Here is a 25,751-nt window from a genome sequence, read left to right as displayed (position 1 = left end):
GGCCTAAGCTCCTCCTGGAGAGATCTTAGCATTGAAAATCAGGCAAAAGTCATGGGCGTGGCTCTCCTGGTGAGGCTAGGTCTGGTTCAGGCTGGTTGGTGATTTCATCTCCCTAACGTAACAAAAGGAAAAAGAACAATTTGGAAAAAGTTAAAATATCTAAACACACCCTTGAGTTCTTCAGGGTAGCTAGTCAGTGATACCTTGACCACAGTCTGTGGACTGTGTCTCCCCCATTTGAACACCAGGTCTCTAAGTTTTTCCCTGGCCCCTGTTGCGTCCCTAGGGTTGCAGCAGACGGGGATCCAGTGCATATTGGTATCGACATGCAAGCACTGTGGTCTGCTGAGGGGGTAATATGGTGGCAAGAATAGCCTCAATCCTTCAGATGTTCTAGAAAGCACCCCAAATAAGATTGGTCATATTTTCTCTAGGAAAAAAAAAAGAATGGTAGGTTTTGCTTTCCTATTTTTTTAAATTAGTAAGATTCCTGTCTTTTCATTTATTTAATGAATGAGAACAATCTGATTTACTTGTTACTGATGTACAAGATCACTCTGGTGTGGAGGATGGATTGGAGAGGTTGACAGTGTGGAGCTGGAGAGCCAGTGGGTGACCACCCTGGTGCCCTGGAGATGGTGGAGCCTGGCTAGTGGAGCAGTGGAGGGGAGACAGAACTCAATCAGAAATTTAGTTTTGGGTCTATTAAGTGTGGGATGATTGTCAGAAATACAAATTGTGATATAAAGTAGGGAGTTGGAAATATCGATTTGGAGCCCAAAAGTCAGATTAGAGATATTTTCTGACTGGTTACTGCATATAGAGAGGCAACAAAATTTATATAAAAGGACTCTTGTTTTAATATGATTGATGTATTTCTAAGAAAATTTGAATTATGAAAAATTATGTTATAAAACAGTATTTCAGTGGGAAAAAATATCAGAGCAGAAAGTTTCAGACATACAATAGCACTTTTTCCCCTGACAGCCATCTCTATGATAAAGGTTTTATTATTTATATTTGCAAATTGTATTCCCTAATGGTAAAGTGTGTGTTATTAAAAACTCAAAGAGAAAAGTCTAATTTATCTTGTATCCAGACATCTTTACAATGTTTTAAAACTGTTTGGTAGTTCTTACTCTTTTTTTGTTACTGAAAAATTCTATCCTAAACCCATAAGGTGGGTAGAGAAAGGCTGGTGCCTGTGTAGGGGTGTGGTGGGGACTTTTACAATTGTGTTGTTGCATTGTAGGAGAATGTCCTTGTTCATAAGAAATATTCACTCAAGTATTCAGAGGTGAGGGATTATTATAACAACTATTCTTTTTTTTTAGTTTTAGGAATATCTTGATCAGTTTATTTTATTTATATTTTCCTTTTTATTAGGCATGAGAGTACTGCATAACAAAATACCATCTAATTCAGTCAGAGTTCTTCAGTAGATATAAAGTAAAATTTCTAAGTGTGGAAAAGCATAGGTTAGTTGGCAATGTTTTTCTTTCTTAGTGGTACATGAAATAATAGTGGTACGTTAAAAAATAACTTTACAATAGATGGCATCTTCAGTTATATGAAATATAGTGTACGAAACATTTTGAACTTCTCTTTAATAACATAGTATAGAGATATCATTTATCTAAATATTTGAAAGCCATAGAGAGATTTCTGGCCTATCAATATGGCAATGAAGTGCCAGAAACTCAGGGATACAAAGAGCCCTCCTCTGATTTTTGATACAAATAGCATTTCTTGAGCTGCTGAGGTCTAAAGTAGACTAGTGCAGAGCTTCCCAAACTTCAGTATGCATGAGAATCACCTGGAGAGCTTGTTAAAAGAGATCCCTGGGCCCACCCAGAGAGTCTGACACTGCAGATCTGAGATGAGGGCTGAGAATTTACATTATTTTTTTTGAGATAACATTGGTTTATAACATTAAATAAATTTCAGGTGTACATCATTTAATTTTGATTTCTGCGTACATCATGTTCACTGCCCAAAGACTAATTGCTATCCGTCACCACACACATGCGCCTAGTCACCTCTTTCACCCCCTCCCTCCCCACTTCCCTGCTGATAACGACCAATCTAATATCTGTATCAGTGTGTTTGTTGTTATTTTTTTTTTAAGATTTTATTTTTTTCCTTTTTCTCCCCAAAGCCCCCCGGTACATAGTTGTGTATTCTTCGTTGTGGGTCCTTCTAGTTGTGGCATGTGGGACGCTGCCTCAGCGTGGCTTGATGAGCAGTGCCATGTCCGCGCCCAGGATTCGAACCAACGAAACACTGGGCTGCCTGCAGCGGAGCGCGCGGACTTAACCACTCGGCCACGGGCCAGCCCCTGTTTGTTGTTATTTTTTATCTTCTACTTATGAATGAGATCACAACGTATTTGACTTTCTCCCTCTGACTTATTTCACTCAGCATAATACCCTCAAGTTCCATTCACGTTGTCACAAATGGTAAGATTTCATCTTTTTTATGGCTGAGTAGTATTCCATTGTCTACATATACCACATCTTCTTATCCATTCGTGCCTTCATGGGGACTTAGGTTGTTTCCAAGTCTTGGCTATTGTGAATAATGCTGCAATGAACATACGGGTGCACATATATTTATGCATTCTTGTTTTTGTATTCTTTGGATAAATACCCAGCAGTGGAATAGCTGGATCATATGGTAGTTCTATTCTTGATTTTTTGAGGAATCTCCATACTGTTTTCTATAGTGGCTGCACCAGTTTGCACTCCCACCCGCAATATATGAGAGTTGCCTTTTCTGCACATCCTCTCTAACACTTGTTATTTCTTGTCTTGTTAGTTATGACAATTCTGAGGGGTGTGAGGTGGTGTCTCATTGTGGTTTTGATTGGCATTTCCCTAATAATTAGTGATGTTGAACATCTCTTCATGTGACTGTTTGTCATCTGTATATTTTCTTTGGAAAAATGTCTGTTCAGATCTTTTGCCCATTTTTAAATTAGTTGATGTTAGTTAAATTAGTGTTGTTAGTTTCTTTGTTGTTGAGATATATGTTTTTTATATATTTTGTATATTAACCCCTTATCAGATATATGGTTTGCAAATATCTTCTCCCAATGGTTAGGTTGTTTTTTCGTTTTGTTGATGGTTTCCTTTGCTGTGCACAAGCTTTTTAGTTTGATGTAGTCCCATCTGTTTATTTTTTCTATTGTTTCTCTTGCCTGCTCAGACATGGTATTTGAAAATATGCTGCTAAGACTGATGTCAAAGAGTGTACTACCTATCTTTTCTTCTAGAACTTTCATGGTTTCAGATCTTTCATTCAAGTCTTTAATCCATTTTGAGTTAATTTTTGTGTATGGTGTAAGATAATGGTCTACTTTCATTCTTTTGCATGTGGCTGTTCAGTTCTCCCAACACCATTTATTGAAGACACTGTCCTTTCTCCATTGTATCTTCTTGGCTCCCCTGTCAAAAATTAGCTGTCCATAGGTGTGTGGGTTTATTTCTGGGCTCTCAGTTTTGTTCTGTTGGTCGGTGTGTCTGTTTTTTGTGCCTGACCATGCTGTTTTGATTATTATGACTTTGTAGTATATTTTGAAATCAGGGAATGTGACACCTCCAGCTTTGCTATTTTTTCTCAGGATTCCTTGGTTTGTTTAGGGTCTTTTGTTGTTCCATATAAATTTTAGGATTCTTTGTTCTATTTCTTGAAAAGTGTCATTGGTACTTTGATAGGGATTGCATTGAATCTGTAGATTGCTTTAGGAAGTATGGACATTTTAACTATGCTAATTCTTCCAACCCAAAGAGCATAGAATATCTTTCCATTTCTTTGTGTCTTCTTCAATTTCTTTCAGCAATGTTTTATGGTTTTCAGTGTATGGGGCTTTCACCTCTTCCATTACATTTATTCCTAGACATTTTATTCTTTTTGTTACAATTGTATTCTTAATTTCTCTTTCTGTTAATTTGTTGTTAGTGTATAGAAATGCAACTGATTTTTGTATGTTGATTTTGTATCCTGCAACTTGACCATATTCATTTATTATTTCTGAAAGTATTTGGTGGATTCTTTAGGGTTTTCTATGTATAAAATCATGTTGTCTGCAAATAGTGACAGTTTCACTTCTTCTTTTCCAATTTGGATCCCTTTTCTTTCTTTTTCTTGCCTGATTGCTCTGGCTAGGACTTCCAATAATATGTTAAATAAGAGTAGTGAAAGTGGGCATCCTTGTCTGGTTCCTGTTCTTAGAGGGATAACTTTCATTTTTTCACCCTTGAGAATGATTTTAGCTGTGGGTTTGTCATACATAGCCTTTATTATGTTGAGGTATTTTCCTTCTATTCCCATTTTTACTCAGAACTTTTATCATAAATGTATGCTGTATCTTGTCAAATGCTTTCTCTGCATCTATTAAGATGATCATGTGATTTTTATGCTTCATTATGTTAATGTGATATATCATGTTGATTGATTTGTGGATGTTGAACCATCCCTGCATCCCTGGAATAAATCCAACTTGATTATGGTGTGTGATCTTTTTAATGTATTGTTGTATTTGATTTGCTAGTATTTTGTTGAGGATTTTTGCATCGATGCTCATCAGTGATATTGGCCTATAATTTTCTTTTTTGTGTGTTGTTCTTGTCTGGTTTTGGTGTCAGGGTAATGTTGGCTTCATAGAATGAGTTAGGAAGCTTCCCCTCCTCTTCAATTTTTTGGAAGATTTTGAGAAAGATAAGTATTAAGTCTTATTGGTAGAATTCACCAGGGAAGCTGTCTGGTCCTGGATTTTTATTTTTGGGGAGGTTTTTGATTACTGTTTTGACTTCCTTACTGGTGATTGGTTTATTCAAATTCTCTACTTCTTGATTCAGTTTTAGAAGGTTATATGATTCTAAGAATTTATCCATTTCATCTAGATTATCCAATTTGTTGGCTATAAAGCTTTTCATAGTATCCTCTTATAATCTTTGGTATTTCTGAGGTGTCTATTATAATTTCTCTTATTTCATTGCTGATTTTACTTATTTGAGCCTACTTTCTTTTTTTCTTGGTGAGTCTAGATAAAGATTTGTCAATTTTGTTTATCTTTTCAAAGACCCAGCTCTTGGTTTCATTGATTTTTTTCTATTGATTTTTTCAGTCTCTATTTTGCTTATTCCTGCTCTGATTTTTATTATTTCCTTCCTTCTGCTGATTTTGGGCTTTGTTTGTTCTTCTTTTCCATTTCCTTTAGATGCGCTATTAGGTTGTTTATTTGAGATTTTTCTTGTTTGTTGAGGTAGACCTGTATTGCTATAAACTTCCCTCTTAGCACCACTTTTGCTGTATCCTATAGATTTTGGCATGCCATGTTTTCATTTTCATTTGTCTCTGGGTGTTTTCTTGTTTCTCCTTTGATTTCTTAATTGACTCCATTGTTGTTCAGTAGCATTTTGTTTAATCTCCACATATTTGTGGCTTTTCTAATTTTCTTCCTGTAGTTGATTTCTAGTTTTGTACTCTTGTTGTCAGAAAAGATGCTTGGTATTATTTCAATCTTCTTAAATTTATTGAGACTTGTTTTGTGGCCTAATATGTAATCTATCCTGGAGAATGTTCCATGTGCATTCAAAAAGAGTGCATATTCTGTGGTTTTTGGGTGGAATGTTTCATGCGTATCTACTAAGCCCATCTAGTCTAATGTGTCATTTAAGGCCAATGTTTCCTTATTGATCTTCTGTTTGGTTGATCTATCCATTGACATAAGTGGAGTGTTAAAGTCTCCTACTATTATTGTGTTACTGTCTGTTTCTCCTTTTATGTCTGTTAATAATTAATAAGTTAATAAGCTTTATATGCTTAGGTGCTCCTATGTTGGGTGAATAATATTTGCAAGTGTTATATCTTCTTGTTAGATTGTTCCCTTTATCATTATGTAGGGCCTTTCTTTGTCTCTTGTTACAGTTTTACAACAACTATTCTTAAGTGGTTTGGGAAAAAAGTTCTTTGTACTGTACTTTCAACTTTTTTGTAAGTTTGATATTGTTTCAAAATTTAAGAAATAAACTAATAGTTTTCAGCTAATTCGTTTGGACTCTCTGGCTGCATAAACTAAAACATTTTCTGATGCAAGTAATACAAAAGAACTTGAATTAGCATAAACAAAAAGGGAAATTTATTATGAGGATTTAAGAATGCTTTATGGAGTCCAAGAACAAGAAAGAGTCTCTGGCATGAATAGGAACCAGGAAGTGAATGTGATCAGGACACTCTTTTCCACATCCTGGCTTCACTGCTCTCTGTATGTCCTCTTTATTCTTCTCTCTGCAGGCTGTTCTCTCCTGCTTCTCAGTAAAGCATGGGTACCAACTGCTCCAGAGTTTTGTGTATCAGGGTTTAGGTATACAGAAAAAGACTAAGGTAGGGGCAAGTCCAAATATCTGTGGAAGGGGCTTTGCTTAGCCCAGCTCAGGTTAGGGGCTTTCCTCTCTCAGTCAGCTGTTGCCAGGGAGTGAGGATCCCATTTTACTAACCTGAACTTTCCTAAATGACCACAAGGGACAGAATGGTAGGACACAGGGGCAGTTTCAAGAAAAAGGGAGAAGTTTCCAAAAGGGTACTCTGCAAAGTCTAGAATAGGCTTTTAGATCACTAGGAATATAATTATATTGTCCCACATATAATGTCATTTGTTTTCCTTTCTCTTTTCTTAATATAACTCTTATTTCTTTTTCATATTTTCTTTTGCATTGGCTACAATTTCCAAAATATTATAAAATAGTAATGGTTACAGAGGACATTCTTCAGGGTTTTAAGTATGATGATGGCTTTTGGTCTAGGAGAGAAAATCTTTTCTATATTAATGAATTATCATTCTCATTCTAGTTATTGAGAGTTTTAACAGGAATGGATGATAGATTTTATTGAATACTTTCTTAGTATTAATGACAAGATTCTCTTTTTTACTGATGTCTTGCATTAAACCAATACATTTCTTAATATTAAGCTATTCTTGATTTCATGGATGAGACCAGAGATTGGCCAACTGCAGCTCCTGGGCCAATCCAGTGGCCCTGTTTTTGTACTGCCCTTGACCTAAGAATGGCTTTTACATTTTGAAGCATTGTAGAAAGAAGGAAATAAAGGAAGGAAGAAAGGAAGGACAACAGGAAGGACAACGTAAGAAAAATATGCAACAGAAAATGTAGGTTGCCCTCAAAGACTAAAATATTTACTATCTGACCCTTTATAGAAAAAGTGCTTACCGCTGAGTTAGATCTTGCTTATAGTGGAGGATTAATGTTCTAATATATTGTTAAATTCAAATTACTTACATTTTAATGGAAACATTTACATCTATATTCAAATGTGATATTTACCTTTCTAATTTTTCTGTTTATTATCTTTGATAAGCCTTGGTATCAGTTATTCAGGGGCAATTTTCCATGCTTAAGAATTGCTTAGATAACATAGAATTATCTATTCCTTCAAAGTTTCAATGTCATCGAAGTGTAAAACTATCTGAGACCAGAGCTTTTGAGACATGTGTGTATATATATATATATATATATATTTTAATTTTAGGAAAATACACATAAAATTTACCATTTTAGCCATTTTTAATCAGATAATTCAGTGGCATTAAGTACATCCACATTGCTGTGCTGTCATCACCACCATCCATCTACAGAACTTTTCATGTTGTAAAACTGAAACTCCCTATCTTCTCTCCCCTCAACCTCTGAGAACCACCATTCTACTTTCTGTCCCTATGACTTTTACTACTCTAGGTACCTTACATGAGTAGAATCATACAGTATTTATCCTTTTGTGACTGTCTTATTTCAAGGTTCATCCACGTTGTAGCATATGTCAGAATTTCCTTCCTGTTAAGGCTGAATAATATTCCAATGTATGTATATATCATGGTTTATTTGTCCATTCATCCATCAATGGACAGTTGAGGTGCTTCTACTTTTTAGCTATTGTGAATAATGCTGCTTTGAACATGGTTGTTACAAACATCTGTTTGAGTTCTTGCTTTTAATTCCTTTGGGTATATATACAGCAGTGGAATTGCTGGATCACATGGTCATTCTATTTTTAGTTTTTTGAAGGCACACCATACTGTTTTCCGTTGCCACTGTACTATTTTACATTCCCCCCAGCAATGCACAAGGATTCCAATTTCTCTGCATTCTTGCCAACACTTGTTGTTTTTATTTTTTCTGATGGTAGCCATCCTAATGCATGTAAAGTGGGATAAATATATGGCATATAATGTTTATTTATATATAAAAATAAATATATTTATAAATAAAATATACACATATCTAATCTCTTTCTCTTTCTTTTTCTCTCTCAGTTAAACCTACACAGGTTTTTGATTCTTGTTTGGTGATTTTACTTCCTCATTATTTATTTTCCTGAAGAAAAATCCCTATTTTGCTTAGTGTTTCTAAATGTATTAGTGTAGAATTACACATAGTATTTTAAAAATCAACTTCTTGCCTCCCACCATCATATTTTCTATTTACATGTTTTCTTATTTTAGCTTTTTGTTTCTCTATTTTCCTCTTACAACACAACTAATTAGGATATATTTGCATATATTTGTCAATTCTATAAGTGTTCTGTTCTCTAATTTATTAACTTCTACTGTAGACTTTTTTTGTTTTTTCTTGTGCTTTTCTTGAAGATGCCTCTTTGTTTTGTTTTTCCTTACTTTTTGGGCTGATTATTTATTTTCTTTCTTTCAAGTTAATGAATGTATTTAAGTGTGAGAATTCCCTTTGAGTACAATTTTGACCACATTCCATATGTTTTGGATGTCGTTTGAAAATGGTCAGTAATTTTAAATTTCCTTTTGTCCCAAGAGGAGAATTCTTTTAATCTCCATGTGATAGTTTTGCTGTGTGTGTGTGGTGTGTGTGTGGTGTGTGTGTGGTGTGTGTTGTATGTGCACGTGGGTTCTTGTTACTTCCTTTGTTCTCCTTTTCCCTTTTTCCACCTCTCTCTCCCCTTCCTCCTTCTCCTTCTCTTTTTATATGTACACTATATTTGGTTTCTTTTTATCTTGTGTGGTGATTTCAATGATAGATGGTTGTTTCTAAGTTTGTTAAGTATATACTTAAACATGCATTTCTTGACTTATCAAAATCAAAAGTAATCTACATTTTAAACTCATCCCTGTGTATGACAACACATTTATCATGCTTTTGTTTCTCTAATCCTTTCTTTTTGAATTTCTAGTCTTTTAAAATTTGTTTAGGGGTTACAAATACGGATTTCTCTTTCTGTCTGGATGTGTAGGTTTTTTAAAAAGCATTTTTTGGTTGAAATACACCATAATTATAGAAAAATACCTAAAACATATGTACAACCTATCCAAAAATTATCACCAATTTTTCATTATTAAAATATATATATTTTTTAAAGATTTTATTTTTTCCTTTTTCTCCCCAAAGTCCTCCGGTACATAGTTGTGTATCCTTCGTTGTGGGTCCTTCTAGTTGTGGCATGTGGGACGCCGCCTCAGCGTGGCTTGATGAGCAGTGCCATGTCCGCGCCCAGGATTCGAACTAACGAAACACTGGGCCGCCTGCAGCGGAGCGCGCGAACTTAACCACTCGGCCACGGGGCCAGCCCCTTAAAATATTTTTTAAGAATAGTTTTGTCTTGGGGCTAGCCCCGTGGCCGAGTGGTTAAGTTTGTGCACTCCACTTCAGTGGCCCAGGGTTTTGCCAGTTCAAATCCTGGGCCCGGACCTAGCACCCCTTGTCAAGCCATGCTGAGGCAATGTCCCACATAGCACAACTAGAAGCACCCACAACTAAAATATACAACCATGTACTGGAGGGCTTTGGGGAGAAGAAGGAAAAAGAAAATCTTTTTTAAAAAGGATAGTTTTGTCTTTTGTAGTCATTTTAGTATCATCCCTATAATGACAGTTTTAGCTTAGTGCTACGCTTTAGTTTCAGGGCTCAATGAAATTATTTTTATATTACACCAGTAATTCTCAATCTATGTAAAGTGGTAGGATGGGACTCTAATAAAGTCTTAGAGGCTCTGATACGTCTTCCAAGGATAACGGGTGTGTTCACATGTGCACATGTTGCATATACTTTTCAGGGGACTAAAGGGTACCATTCAGCCCAGTAAGGAGATATGGACTTTGGTACCTTTTCTTTACTGAGTTCCCACTTTTCATTTATCTCCTAGTCTGTTGGAGTATGACTTAAGCCATGTAAGGCACATTCATGGTGAAGTCCAGGGTCTTCAATCTTTTCTTGGTAGGTTAGCACAAAAGGAGAAGTTAGGTGACTTGGCTAGAACTTCTGTTCACGTTTCCTTGCTTGGACTAGGGAAAAAAATTTGAATGATTCATTTCTTATATGCTTGTGTATGTGTGTTTATAAATGGATGCCTATATCATCTCCTTTGTGAAATTTTTCTTATCAGATAGATTCTAGTTAACAGTGTGCTTTCAGAAACTAACTGCAGCATAGGGTAGGGCAGATCACTGATACTCCTGCTGATTATAATGGACAAGAAAGAAGCCTATAATTTAGAGAGAGATGCTCAGTGAAGCAGAAAGGTAATTAGAAAGGTACACAGTTCAGGCAATGCAGAGTAGGTGATTGTGTTCTCTTTCTCTTAAAAGGGACTGTGTGCAAATTATAATAAGTAAGAAAGCTAACTTAGGGAGTAAAACATTTTAATTTACCGAAGGATGAGTGAGGCTGAATGAGGCAAAATTTTAACTGAAATATGACTGACTTTCATGTTATGACAGGGTTGAACACTGGAAAAATAAAAGATTGACTGTAGACAGAGGATTTATAAATGTAACAGCAAGAATGGGGATAATTAGATGTAAATTACAAGGAGAACAAAGAATGGTATCATGTGTAGAATTGATCATTTTCATGCCCCAATTTCACAGGTTGAATTGTCAAAGTTGTCCTGTCCTTACCTTCATCCTCTTGCCTCCTCTCCTCTCTACCTTCCCTTTCCTGTTCGTAGCTCCTTAATTAAATTTGGTTACCAAAGTATTCCCCCACAGGCAGTAATGGCTTATTTTTAACAGAAAACATATATTAGGAAATATAAATGAATCTCTAATAAAAGAGCTGATAATGTTGTGAGATTAAGATATTTTATATTGCTATAGTTATATTATGTATGGTCCAAAAACAAAGGTTATTAGTCAATACATGGCAATCGGGACATTATTTTGATTAGCTAAATTCTTGAGGATCTGTGCTGGAATTTTACTATATACAATAACTGTATTCCAAGATGAACCCTCATAAAAGCTATAAATAAGAACAAACCATATGTGGCTGGCCTCTCATTGGAAGCTGTTAGTTTGCCAGTACTGACCTTGTAGCAAGAATTTGCACATCATTGCATTCCACCAAGGAATCTATTATACAAAGTATTAGTGAGAAATGTATATCATACTGATTCCCATTAGAATTTTTTTAATTTTAAGTTTTTATTCAAGTTATATATGTGTATGATTTAAAGAGCCACCGAATATTATAAGGTTTGTCAAGTCAAAGAGCAATCTTCAACACCCCCTCACCCCCGCGACAGGTACTTTCAACTCTCTTAGCTGATTTTCTCACTGCCCTCCATCTTTCTAAATAGTATCCTTATTTTTGCTTTTTGCTTTTTGAGTCTTAGGTATTTGCCTATTGACTTCCCACTTTTGAAGATAATGATAACATATAAGGGGGGGTTTCCCTAAACTCAGGCACTCAAAGGAGAGTGAGAACAACACCTTGTATGTATGTTGGCACAATTTAATATTTGAAAAATTGACATCCATGAAGTCACTATGATACTGCAGTAGTTCCCAGACTTTGCTGTGCACTGGAACCCTCTGGGGAATCTTTAAAACGTACTGATGCCTGGCTCCCACACCCCAACATCCTTATGTAACTGGTGTGGTATGAAATCTGGGTATTGGGAGCACTTAAAGTTCTCCATGCGATTCTAATGTACAGCAAAGTTTGGAAGCCTGTAAAGAGAGTGGCTAATTGGAAATATGGGCTTGGAGTCCACGTAGTTGTACAGGTGAACATATCTAATTCAAGGTAGAGTTGCAGGAGTGTGATGAAATGTAAGTGCTTCAGAGGAAAGCAGAAGGTCAGACCTGAGTCTCAACAAGTGATGTGATGAAAGTCAACCACACTGCCAGACCCAACATGTCTTTTAATTACTTTTTATGACGTGTAATTTTGTGTCTCTACAAATATGTATTAGGTAGTAAATCTGAAATTAATGACTTTCACTCATGTCTTGCTGAAATCTACCAAAATACCACTAATGCCTCAGAACTTGTCAGCGCCTTCGATAGTTCTCAGGCATTTACAAACTGTAATGTATGATGCCCAAAATTTATGCTTCCCTTGTCACTGTGCATGTTTTGCATCTCTACATCTGGTTCCCAGAGATTAGAAAATGTTCTCTATAGCTAGAGATGGAAGGTGTGGAAATGCAATAGAGACAGGGGCCAGGTGATTTCTAGGAGCAGCACTTTCCCTTATGGCTGTGACGTCTAGAAAACCTTTCAGTTAGGAAAATATTATTGAAAAAGACCTTTTCACAAGTCCCAATCTATAAAATGATATGATCAGCCAAGCCTGGGCAGTTTTCCTTTTAAAATTTTTGTTTCTTTTACATAAAATATTTTTTTAATTAAAGTAATACTTATACAAAGTTTAAAAAAGTCAACAGGACTATAAAGCTCATAATGAAAACTAGCTGTCCCTGATACGTCTCTCTCCTGGGTATCTTGAGGCTGTTTTCTCAGAGGTAATGCTTTTAACTCCTTGAGCTCTTTCTTCACTTATTTCTCAGTAATATTCTTATTTTAAGTTTCTTGATATCTGCATTTTAGAGATTAGCAGTTGATTTCATGCTGTAGAAGGTAAAGAGTTTTACTCTTTTCTCTCCTCTCCCTTCATTCAATTTTCCTCTCCCAATGAAATTTTATTACAATTTCTAGTTAAATCGATACTCAGTCATTATTGTAACTATGTAAACTTTCTTCTCAGGTGAGCTGAAGTGGGAACTAAGGTGGGGAAAGAAAGGCCTTTAGAGTCCACCACTGCAAACAGGGCTGCCTTTGTGGTTGGTCCAATATAGGTTTACGTGATAAAAAAATCTCAGTGATGACAAAGACTTTCAGGTTTCCTAGTGAATAACTTTCTTTAAGGCACACTCTTTATGAAGTTTTGTTTTAACAAATTTTAGGGGAAAATCATAAATAAAGCCATCTCTAAAACTATAATTGAAGTGGGATCTGAAAAGTAGCTTGTATTATTCATCCATGCACATTTTTAATTCAACTGAATAAGTTCTGATTTCTTTCAGGAATTGAAATAAATTCCACCACCACCGCCACCAATAATAACAACAGCAAAACAGCGGACGAGAGCCTATATTGAGTAATATCGCGTTGAGTCATTTCAACATTTAAATAATATGTGCTCCTCATTGTGCTGGGAATTAAATAAATAGAAGTCTCAAGGCTAATTTTGTTCATTGTGTTCATACTAGTTTTGTAATGTTTTCACTCCTGAGTACCTAGCGTTCCCACAGCATTCTGTACTTCTGTTGCCATAACACTTATTGCATTGTTTTAAAATTTTGCAATTACCTGGAATCGCTCATCGCCTCATAAGCAATGAGCAAGCAGGGCTGTGGCGCATTCGCTTTGAGTCCTGAGTCCCTAGAACAGGGCTCAGCACACAGGAGATGCCCAGTGTCTTTTTCTTAAATAAATAGTAAGAGTCAAGATACGTTCTCTGAACGACAGGGATGTTCAGTTTTGTTTTCACACAGAGGCGTGGGTTTCTTAGCCCTGGAGATGGACTCTAATTTTGCTGATGGCGTTGACCCTATAGAGAGAAAAATGATAAGACACCTTTGCTCTGATTCCTGCAGGGTTACTGGTCGTTCACTACAAGTCCCCAAACTCCTGAGCCCTTCGTCTTTAGTTTCCTTGCTCTGCACAAGGATCAGGACCACGAGGCAATTTTATTCTAGGTTAATAATTGGTAATAACAGCTCCAATTAAAAATAAATAAGGTGAGAAGCACGAACCACCTTTTGGAATGTGATATCTCAGCAGAAGGACACCCTGGACAGAAAACCACCCTCCTTCCCCAGAGAAGCAGCTGCCTCCTTGAGAGTGAACACAAAGGGAGTGTGAGGGTCGAGTGGACTCTGCATTTATAGCCAGGTTAGTTGCCCCTCAGTGATCAATGAGATATCGAATATTGGTGCCAGCTTGCTTTCACAGCTACTCTGGGGAAATACACTGGTTTAAAGAAAATACAAGTTATCAATTATGCCATCAACTACAGATAACCGTTGTTATCATTTTTGTGTATATCCTTCCAGGTTTTTCTATTTACTTTTTAAATGGGATTATGCTGTAATATGTTTTATAATCGTTTTTCTTTTAAAAATCTAGTACAAACATTTCCATATAGCATTATGTATTTTCCCATAAATTATTTTTTAATTGATTTCTTCTCTGATCTTTATTTTTTCCTTTCTTCTACTTACTTTGTGCTTATTCATTCTTTTTCTAGTTTCTCAGATAAAGCTTAGGTGATTGCTTTGAGACTTTTCTAATATATGTGTATAGTGCTATAAATTGATCTCTATTAAATCTCATCCTGCAAATTTTGATATGTTGTGTTTTCATTTTCATTCTAGTAAAAATACTTTCCAATTTCCCTTTTGATTTATTTTTTGACCCATGGGTTACTTAGAAGTATATTATTTGGTTTCCAAATATCTGGGATTTTTTTCAGAGGCTTTTCCACTATTCATTTTTAATTGTGGTCAGAGACGGTACTTTGTATGACCTGAACCCTTTACAATGTGCTGAGACTTGTTTTATGGCTCAAAATATGGTCTGTCTGGTAAATGTTTTACATTCACTTAAAAAAATGTATATTTTATAATCATTGCATGAAGTATCCTATAAATGAATTCAATTAGGTCAATCTGTCTGACAGTACTGTTTAGGTCTTCTCTAACCTTACTGGTTTTCTATTTATTTGTTCTATCACTTATTGAGAGAAGGGTATTGAAATTTCTCACTATTTTGCTGTAAATTTTTCTGTTTATACTGCAGTTCTATCAGTTTTTACTTCTGTATTTTGAAGCTCTGCTATTAAATGCATAAATATTTAGGAATATTATCTCTTCTTAATCAGCATCTTGACCCCTTTATCATTATAAAATGACCCTCTTTATCTCTAGATTTATTGCTCTGAAATACTTTGTCTTATAACAATATAGGCACTCTGGCTTTCCTTTGATTAGTGTTAGCATGATATATCTTTTTTCCATCCTTTTACTTTTAACTTATTTGTGTTTCTTTACTTAGAGTGAGTTTCTTGAAGTCTGCATTTGGTCGGACATATTTAATTATTTAATTCAATATGACAATCTCTGCCTTTTAATTGGAGTGATTAGACCATCTACGTTCAATGTGATTATAAATTGGGTACAAATCGTCCATCTTGCCATTTTTTTCCTATTTTTCCCATCTGTTTTTCTTGTTGTTGTTCCCTTCTTCCTCTTTTTTCTGCGTTTTTGGGGTTATGGTTACATTTTATCTCATTTTCCATTACATTTTACCCCTTTTGCTCGATTATTAGCCATGATTAGCTGTAACTTTTTGTTGTGTATTTTAGTGGTTGCTTTGGGCTTGATAGCATCCATCTTTAACTTTTGTCACTGTCTACCTTCAAGTGGTATTGTACCACTTCACATGTGGTATCAGAATCTGAAAACCACATACTTCCATTTCTTTTCCCCTCTCCAACGTTTGTGCTATTGTTGTTGTATCTTTTACTTCTACTTATGTTATACACGCTACAGTGCCTTGTTATTGTTAATTATCTTTTAAAGAGATATAAATAATAGGAAAAATAGGCATTATATTTACTCATGGAGTTACCATTTCCGGTGCTCTTAGTTCCTTTGCGTAGATCCAGGTTTCCGTCTGGCATCATTTTCCTTCTGCCTCAAGGACTTTTATATTTCTTGTAATGTAGGTCTACTAGTGATATATTCTTTCAGCTTTTGTATGTCTGAAAAAGTCTTTATTTGACTTTAATTTTTAAATTTTAGAATAATTTGAGATTTACAGAAAAGTTATAAAAATAATAGAGAGCACTCTCATATGCTCCTCACACAGTTTCCCCTGATGCCAATACCATGGTACTCCTGTCAAACTAAGAAACCAACAGTGACACATTACTGTAGTCTAAACTGTAGATTTTATCCAAAGTTCACTTGTTTTTCCACTAATATTCTCTTCCTGTTCCAGGATCCCAACTAGAATCCCGCATGGCATTTGGCCATCATGTACTCTTGGTCTCATCTGGTTTGTGACAGTTTCTCAGCCTTTCTTTGTTTTTCATGACCTTAACAGTTTTGGGGAGTACTGGTCAGGTATTTCACAGAATGTTCCTCAATTTGGTGTTGTCTGATTTTTTTTCATGACCAGGGTCATGGGTTTCTGGGAAGAATACTACAGAGGTGAATACCTTCTTATCATATCATATCAGGGGTACGTTCTATCCACATGACTCCTCACTGGTGATGTTAACCTCATCACTTGGTTAAGGTGGTGTTTAAGGTAGTGTAAGGTAGGGTAAGGTAGTGTTAGGTAGCTTTATGCACTGTAAAGTGACTATTTTCCCCTTTGCCTACTCTGTTCTTTGGTGGCAACTCACTAAGTCCAGCTCAAGCTCAAGAAAGAACAAGGAGGAGTATCTACTTAAATTGTTTGTAATAGTATTTTTTCTGTAAGGAAAATTCACCTCTTCTCTCCCATTTAAAAATTTATGTTATCATTTATTTATATCAGCATGGTAGACTGAATGGTTGACTTCCAAAGATATCCATGTCCTAACTCTGTAAAGATATTACCTTACATGGAAAAAGGAATTTTGTGCATGTGACTAAGTTAGGGAACCTGAAATGGGAGGTTATCCTGGTTTATCTGGATGGGCCCAATGAAATCATAGGGTCCTTATAAGAGGGAGGTAGGAGGGTCAGATTCAGAGAAAGAGCCAAAGGAAGCAGAGATTGCAGTGATTGGGGCAGCCTCGAGAAGCTGGAGAAGGCAAGGATTCTCCTCTGGATCCTCCAGAAGGAATGCGGCCCCACTCAACACCTTGATTTTGGCTCACTAAGACTGATTTTAGACTTCTGACCTCCAGAACTGAAAGATAGTAAATTTGTGTTATTCTAAGCCACTAAGTTGTGGTGATTGTAACAGTCAGACACTGATACAATTAGCATCAACTCGTGTATGTATTTAACTTTGGATTACCATTTTTGAAAGATTTTTTTTTTGGGTGAAGAATAGTTTAACAGCAGTTTTTTTTTTCTTTCAGTACATTAAAGGTATTACTTCACTGTCTTCTGAATTTATTTACTTCTGGCGAGAAATCTGCCATCATCCTCATCTTCGTTCCTCTGTAGGTAAGGTCTTTTTCCTCTAGACACTTTTAAGGTATTCTCTTTATCACTAGTATTAAGCAATCTGATTATGGTATGCTTTGGTATAGTTTTCTTCATGTTACTTGTGCTTAAAGTTTGTTGCTTCTTGGACATGTGGATTTATAGTTTTCAACAAATTTTTAAAATCTTCAACTATTTCTTTGAATTTTTTTTCTGTCATCCCCTCTTCTCTCATTTTGAGTCTACAATTCCATGTACATTAATCTCCTTGAAGTTGTCCCACAACCTACTGGTACTCTGTACACTTTTCAATCTCTTTTTTCTCTGTGTTTTATTTTAGGTTTCTAATGCTTTGTCTTCAGTTTCACTTATCTTTTCTTCTGCGGTGTCTAAACTGCTGTTAGTTTCACCTAGTGAATTTTTCATTTCAGACATTGTATTGTTATCTCTAGAAGTTTGATTTGGGTCTTAACATGTTCAATTTTTCCTCCAGTCCCATGAACATATGGAATACAGTAATAATGACTGTTTTAATAACTTTATCTATTAAATCTATCATTAATATCTTTTCTGGGGCACTTTTGATGGACTGCTTTTTTCTCTTCATAATGAGCTATGTTTTCCTTCTTCTTTGCATGCCTGATAATTATAATTGGATGCCAGGCATTGTGAATTTTACCTTGATAAGTGCTGGATATCTTTATATTTCTATAGATATTCTTGAGCTTTGTTCTAGAATGTGGTTAAGTTATCAAAGAAATTGTTTTATTCTTTTAGACATTGCTTCTAAGCTTTGCTGGGGATTATCAGAACACTGTTTAGTCTAGTGTTAATTTTCCCCACTATTAGGACAAAACCCTTCTTATTATCACATCTAATCTCTGTGAATTATAATGTTTTCCACTCTGACTGTTGGGAGCAGGCACTATTCCTGGTCCAGTGAGATCATTGGTAGTTGTTTCCTCTAATCCCTTTGGGTAGTTCTTTCCCCTGCGCTGGGTAGTTTCCTCACGTTCATGTACCTTGGGAGAACCATTTGCATATTAATGAAGTGGTCTCATTCAGCTCTCTCCTTCTGGCTACTCTGCCCTGTGAACTTCAGCTGCCTTGGTACCCCTGGACTCCTAGCTCCATTTCCTCAACTCAGGGAGACCGTTGGCCTCTGATTGAGTTCCCCCTTTCTGTGCCATGGTCTGAAATATTTCTCAAGGCAGTAAGATGGAGTAATTGTAGGGATCACTTTATTTGTTTCCCTTCTCTCTGGGATGACTGTCCGGTTCTGCCTATTGTCCAATGCCTGAAAACCATTGTTTCATGTATTTTGTCCATTTTTTCCAGATGTTTCAGGTGAGATGGTAAATCTGGTCTCACTTGCTCCATCCTGTCTAGAAGTAGAAGTCTTCTTATTCTTCCCACAAGTCACTTTTAGTTGAATGGCTGAACTGTAATTGATTTTAAAAGCCTCTGTTGTTTGTTTGTAATTGCTGAATCATATTTCATTGTATTGATGTGTTATCTGTCATTTAATAAGCAACCTATTTTTTGACATTTGGGCCAAGTTTTAGTTTTCCTTTTTGTAAACAGAGCTATGAGACTATCTTGCAGCCACATATTTGTGATTTGCATGTTTATTTCCTTACAATATATTTCTTGGTATGGATGACTGGCTCGAAGGGTGTGCGGCATCTCAAAACAGTCATTATATGCTGCCAAACTGTGCTCCAGGGACATAAAACCAGCTTATATGTTGCCCACATGCGACTTAATTGGATGTGGAGCTCTCCTCAAAATCGTTTTTTCTCTTGACTATTTTATGTCATCTTCTTTTGTATGTACCTCTCATATTGGGGGGACCCTCTGTTATTCTGAGTTCCAGATTTAACAGCACATCTGACGCTCTGAAATATTGATATTTAGATCATTCTGTGGGTCAGCCCAGTCTTGATTAATATGATTTTCTTCCAGCTTTAGCACTTTCCAGATTCTTTTGCTTATTAAAATTCTTCTGCTTCAATTAATTTGGTTTATATGTACTCATTTCTCTGCTTACACCAGAAATATTTATTTTTCTAGTAAAAAATACAAAGCTTTGTATTGGTCTTACCTATATCAATATTAGTACTCAGAAATCAATTTTAAGACTATTCTCCCATGGGTGGAATCAGAGAATAGCAATAGACAAAAAATTATACCCTGACTATTGAGGCATTGTTATTGGACCAAGATTTTGCCTGGGACCCTCTATCTTTAGGATGAATTATTTCTCTCCAGCCTCTTTAGTCTAAGGGGACCTACTCCACCAGCACTTGAACTTGCTCTTTCAGTAGAATTAAAGCAAGCTGGGACTCATGACTACACATACAGCATAATCTTCATAAGAGGAAACTCCTTGTATTCAGGGTTATCTATACATAAGTCTAACTTAAAGGGACAAAATGATGAGGTATAAGGAATTTTTGTTTATTTGTTTTTACTTTTGGAGCCTCCAGATTTGATGTAAAATTTGCAGTTAGAACAGTAGAAGCTGCTTTAAGAAGTGTTGTTTTTCATTTTTCACCCATAAGATTATCTCTAGAGACAGACACACAGTATAAATAATTGGGTAGGAAAGTTCAAAAGCATCTGGTAGGGTCAGAGCCTATCCTCAGCCTTTTGAATCTCAATTTTATGCTTCCACCCTGAACTGATCAGCCTGTTCAGAACAATTAACAATGGCTAACATGCCCAATGTTACTGTAAGTCATTCTTTTTAAAATTTGTACTTATTCTGCATTGCATAAGTTCTTTTGTTCATTGTACATGCATGCAGAAGAACAATAAATGATCGTGGAGGCAGGAGAAATCTAAGTGAGCCCTCACTCCTTTTATAGATGAGAAAGTTAGAGCCAGAGGAGGGAGGAAGCGACTTGCCTGAGGACACAGAGCTGGCCATGACTGGAGCAGGACCTCATTTAAGTAGACCACTGCTCAGCCAATGACTTTCTCATTTCCTTAATTAAAGAAGAAATAAGATCAGTGTGAGCATCTGTGTGAACATGTGTTGGGCAGGATGGGGGAGGCAGGTAGAGAGGAGGAGACATATAGAAATTAGTCAATCTTTAAACTATGAAATAACAGAACTGAAAGGACATGACCACAGTGGGTTTAAGTATATGTTCTAGACAATCTATTTTCAAAATAAAACACTAAAAGAAAAGCTACACACATTTTTTCAAACCCCTTAATATTGAGGCCTAATGCTGTAGTTATTACATTTCATATTTGTGCGAAAATGTGTGATCTGGGCTGTAAAGGGAAAAACCCCCATATTTCTAGCTCCATAACCTCTTAGTAGGTGCTATAGACTGTCTGTGTCCCCCCAGAATTCAATCCCCAGGGTGATGCTGTTAGGATGGGGGGCCCCTGGGAGGTGATTGGGTCATGACAGTGGAGCTCTCAGGAATGGGATTAGTGCACTTATCAGAGCTCCAGAGAGCTTTGGACCAAAGAGCTTCCTCACTCCCTCTGTCATGTGAGGACACAGCCGGAAGATGCTGTGAACACCAGGAAGTGGGCTCTCAGCAGATCCCGAATCTGCCAGCATCTTGATCTTGGACTTCAGCCTCCAGAACTGGGCGAAATAAATGTCTGTTGGTTAAGCCCCCTAGCCTGTGGCAATTTGTCACAGCAGACTGAACAGACTGAGACAGCAGGCCCTCAAATTAGAAACATAGACAAAGGTAGGCAAGTGAAATGTCGACAAAAATAATCCATAACCAATCTATAAATGAAAATTTGGGTGAGTTTATTCTGAGCTTAGATCTGAGGATTAGAACCCCGGGCCTTTCTTCCCGAAGGAAGAAAGGGCATCAAAGAAGTGGGGTGCACAGAGTGGTTATATACCCCCAGAGAGGATGTTTCACATAGGATTGAAATGTCCCTTTTACAATAGTCGCGAGACTGCTCTGTCGGCACAGCGATTGATGGACACAGCAGGTAGGTCTTCTGTCTCAGTGAACACAGCAGGGTGGCAGCTCTGTTGTCTCCAGCTGAGTGGTCACAGGTGAGCTGGGTGGTCAAAGGTGAGTGCAGCGATCAGTTCCTAGCCTAAAGAAAAATGCTTATCCCTAAGGAAATGCTAATGTGGGGGGAAGTTGCACCTTTATCTCAAGGGCCTTTGTTCTGGCCATAGGAAATGGCTAAGCAGATATACAATGCGTGCTCAACAGCCACAGTCAGGCCCTTTTGGGGAAAAAAAACAAAGTCAGGCCGAATTAGGTTTATACCAAATGGCTTCCTCATATACTCCAATATATCCTATTGCTTGCCATTTTTATTTGTCAGAAACAACAGAGAAAGGAGCCTTGACGCCGTGTCCCTCTGATCACCTCCCAGTACAGGAGTCCACCAGTCCATGAAATTCCAGAAACAACATCTGACCTCAGAGTGACTACCGGTAAGTCACGCTCCCCAGCCTGAAGATGAGCCCTTCACCCCTTCCTTCATTGGGGTGGTGATGAAAGGCTGTGGGGGAAACAAGCCCCCTGTAGCCTTCCCACCAGGGACACTGATTCCTGTGGGATGCTAAAAAATGCTCAGGGTCTTGCTTGGAGTAACTCTTTGTTTTTCTTCAGAAAACAATTCAACAAATTGGTTTGGAGAGCTTACTCTATGTCTGGTATTAGATTAGACCGGGAAATTCCATGGTCAGTAAGATATACATAATGCCCACCCTAAGGGGGTTTATGGTCTGGAGGGGGTAGCCAGACATTACTTAAATAAAATGATACAACTCACCTGCTCTTTGACTTCTTTTCCTTCATCTCTGAATTGATTACATGTGCAGATATACATATCTATAATATGTATATATGTGTGTATGTGTATATATCTGATAAACACATATATGTGAATATATATATATATATATATATATATATATATATATATAAGGAAAATTGAAAAAGCTATTGCTTTTTCCCTCTTGGAAATATAGGGATAAGTGTTTATTAAATACTGAGTATCTTCTTTTCTTTTTTTTCCTTCTTAGCCTCTTCCTCTCCCTCTTTCTGTTTTTCCTTTTTCCTCTTATTTTATCTCCCTTTTTTCCTCTTCTTCCTTCCTCCCTGGGGAATTGGTGGATGAGAAGAGGAACAGATGGTGCCCACTGATGAACAGAGTTACATTCCCTTTCGCGGCACGGACATCACGGGGATTTGGGTAACCTGTAGGCATCCACTGTCACCCTGCGGGGTTCCGTCCAGTGTTCATGTTACCCTCTTCTCTTCCTCTGCCTGGCCCCCGAGAGCCAGGAGAATGTGGTCCCCCTTTGCTTCTCCAGCATTATTTCTCACTTGTCCCACTAGTACCAGTATGAATGTTAGAAAGCTCTTTTAGATATTTTTTTTGAAAAGCAACCATTTATCAGAACAATACAAGAATGTGAAAAGAGAAAAGAGGAGGGTGGAAGAGGGGGAGAGAATGAGGTCTGAATTGGATGTCAGTTGTGGAAATGCATCAATTCCTTCTTTTAAGCATTTACATTTAAAAGGTGAATATCCTTAAAAAAAAAATAAAAAGCAGACATGTTTCACTGAAATAAAACTAAGAAACACAACCAAAATTCTGTCACAAACCAAAAAAGTTGGTAGAGAATTCAATTTTCCATTTAAAAATCTTCCATTGAGTCAAAACCTGCCTCCTTATCAATTCCAGTCATTGGTTCTAGATTGACCCACATGGTGGGCATTTGATGACAGCTTCATTTGTCTAAAAGTTTCTTTTCCAGCCTCTCCTCAGTTGGCTCAGTTTTTGAGTACCCTCGGAATCTTTGTTGCTTTCAAGTTTCAGTACCCGACCGAGTCAGAGCTCAAACTGGGTTTAAACCCTAGCTCTGTCACTTACCGTATTTGTTAAGTGGGTTTCCAAATTTGTCAGATGGCATTAAGATAATGGAATGTAAGGGAAGACAATGGAAGATAACGGCATAAGTGCTTGAAAGAATGCCTAGCCCGTGGTAAATGGTAGCTACCACTATAACCATTACAATGATTGTTTTTAGCTGTCTTTGTCAATGTCCCTAGCCACAGCACTCCAGGTGTGGTCTGACAGCTTGAAGTAGAGCTGAACTGCCACCTCTACTGCTTTCTTCTGGACAGGGTACTTCTGTTAATGTAGTTCATGTGGGTGTGCAAAAAGACTCACATTTCTTCGTCTTTAAATATCAACTTAAATTCAAATTAAACTCCATTCAAAGTTCCCATTCTGCCTAATGCAGAATTTCAACACTAGTCCTTAATGGGGCTCCATCTCCTCCTCTAGGGTCACAAGCTTACCTGATTGGGAGAAGACGGATCCTCTTAGTCACAAGTCTCTGGCAGCAGCTACATTGATCACACCTGCACCAGGTTTCAGGGGCCTCTTGGAATTGTTGCAGAGGTGAGACCACCTGTCAGCCCCTTGGAGGTCTGCCATCTTCCCAGAAGGGCCACCAGGCAATGTGGTCTGGCCCCTTTTCTCTTGGGTCCAAAGTCCCTTGTTTCCACCTAGCCTGGTAAAAAATGTCTTCTGCAATTCTCCAGCTACCTTCAAACTTCATCCCCCATTCCTCCTCTTTCTCATCAACCCTTGAAATGGCCACTGCAAACACCTTAGGCTTTCACAGAAGACTTTGACTTTAAGCCACAAACTTCAACCTGAGGTAGGAGAGACAAAGCCAGCCTCTTCACTGCTATGGGGAGAGCAGGAACAGGAGCATGGGGGAAAACTATACTATACGCCCAAGTCCCTTTCCACAGTGTCCTCTTATTAAGAAGGGTTTATATATATATTTTAATCCCTATTTCTTTTATTGAAACAAAATTCACAAAACATAAAATTCACCATTTTAAAGTGTACAGTTCAGTGGTATTTAGTGCGTTCACAATGTTGTGCAACCATCACCACTATCTAGTTCCAAAACAATTTTCATCCCCTAGAAAGAAAACCCCATTAAGTGACCACCAATCTGCATTTGGTGTCTAAGGATTTGCCTATTCTGAATGTTTCATACAAATGGGAGCACACAACATGTGGCCTTTTGTGTGTGTCTTCCTTCACTTAGCACAATGTTTACAAGGTTCATCCGTGTTCTAGCATGCATCAATATTTCATTCCTTTTATGACTGAATTATATTCCATTATATGTGTAGATCACAATTAGTCTATCCATTCATCTGCTGATGGGCATTTGAGTTGTTCTACCTTTGGGCTATTGTGAATGGTGCTGCTGCGTACATTCATGCACGAGTATTTGTTTGAGTATTAGTCCTTCATTTTGATTCCAAGTGGGGACTTTATTTATTTATTTATGTTTAGTGCAGAACGCTGGTCCTGAGCTAACATCTGTTGCCAATCTTTTTCTTTTTGCTTGAGGAAGATTGTCACTGAGCTAACATCTGTGCCAATCCTCCTCTATTTTGTATGTGGGATGCCGCCGCAGCATGGCTTGATGAGCACTGTGTGGGTCCACGCCCAGGATCTGAACCTGTGAAGCCCAGGCTGCTGAAGTGGAGCACACAAACTCAACCACTATGCTGCCAGGCCAGCCCCAGGGGACTTTATTTTTGCCTTGATTATTTTCCACATTGTAGATTTGGCTCAACTGTCTTGCTCAGGGGTTCTCAATCTTGTATGCTCATCATCTGGGAGCTTTTGAAAAGTATATGCTGGGATCTCACCCCAGAACAGTTAAATCAAATCTTTAAAAGGTCTCCCACTGACTCTACTGTGCAGCCATGGGGAAAAGCACTGGCCTCCTGCCCAGGCTTCGCAGATTTTGCCATGCATCAGATGCGCTTGGAGGGTTTGTTAAAACACAGGACGCTGAGTTTCTATCTCAGTAAGTCAGGGATGGGGCATGCACATTTGTATTTCCAGTAAGTTACCAGATGATGCATAGGGCCCACACTTTGAAAATCACTGGGCTGTCACCCATCAGAAGGGGGTTGGGGGCCTCAGAATCACCTGGGAAGGTCTGTCAAGTCATACCCATCGCCTTATGTTATCTTCTGGTTGGGAGAGGTGGCCTCTGCATTTTAGAAACTTCCTAGCTCATTTTGCTCAACCCCTTCTTCTCCCACTTGGAACTGAGAACCATTGTTTCAGTTTCCACGTCTTTCTGGATACAGCTTCTGCCATCCAACCTGTTCCCTGCTCTGCAAGCCTTATAAACCCTCCTCCTTGTATTCACACTGTTCCTCACGTCTAAAGTGACTTCCTCCGTCCACTGTTGAAGCCCAGCCATCTTTCACCAACTA

At 37.5% G+C, this 25,751-nt stretch overlaps 1 long non-coding RNA gene across 2 annotated transcripts in view; it reads left to right on the top strand.

Moving 5' to 3' along the window:
• The window catches only part of LOC123287031 (uncharacterized), a 41,680-nt gene extending 17,409 nt beyond the window's left edge, over positions 1-24,271 (top strand). For both annotated transcript variants that reach the window (XR_011505246.1, XR_011505245.1), the window contains 2 exons: positions 21,799-21,910; positions 23,776-24,271. This is a non-coding gene — a long non-coding RNA (uncharacterized lncRNA). The remainder of the gene's footprint in view (positions 1-21,798; positions 21,911-23,775) is intronic.
• The last annotated feature ends 1,480 nt before the right edge of the window (positions 24,272-25,751 follow it).

This window comes from Equus asinus, chromosome 8 (genome assembly GCF_041296235.1).
Source record: "Equus asinus isolate D_3611 breed Donkey chromosome 8, EquAss-T2T_v2, whole genome shotgun sequence".
In the NCBI taxonomy this organism is placed as follows: Eukaryota; Metazoa; Chordata; class Mammalia; order Perissodactyla; family Equidae; genus Equus; species Equus asinus.
This window is presented reverse-complemented; position numbering and strand designations above follow the sequence as displayed.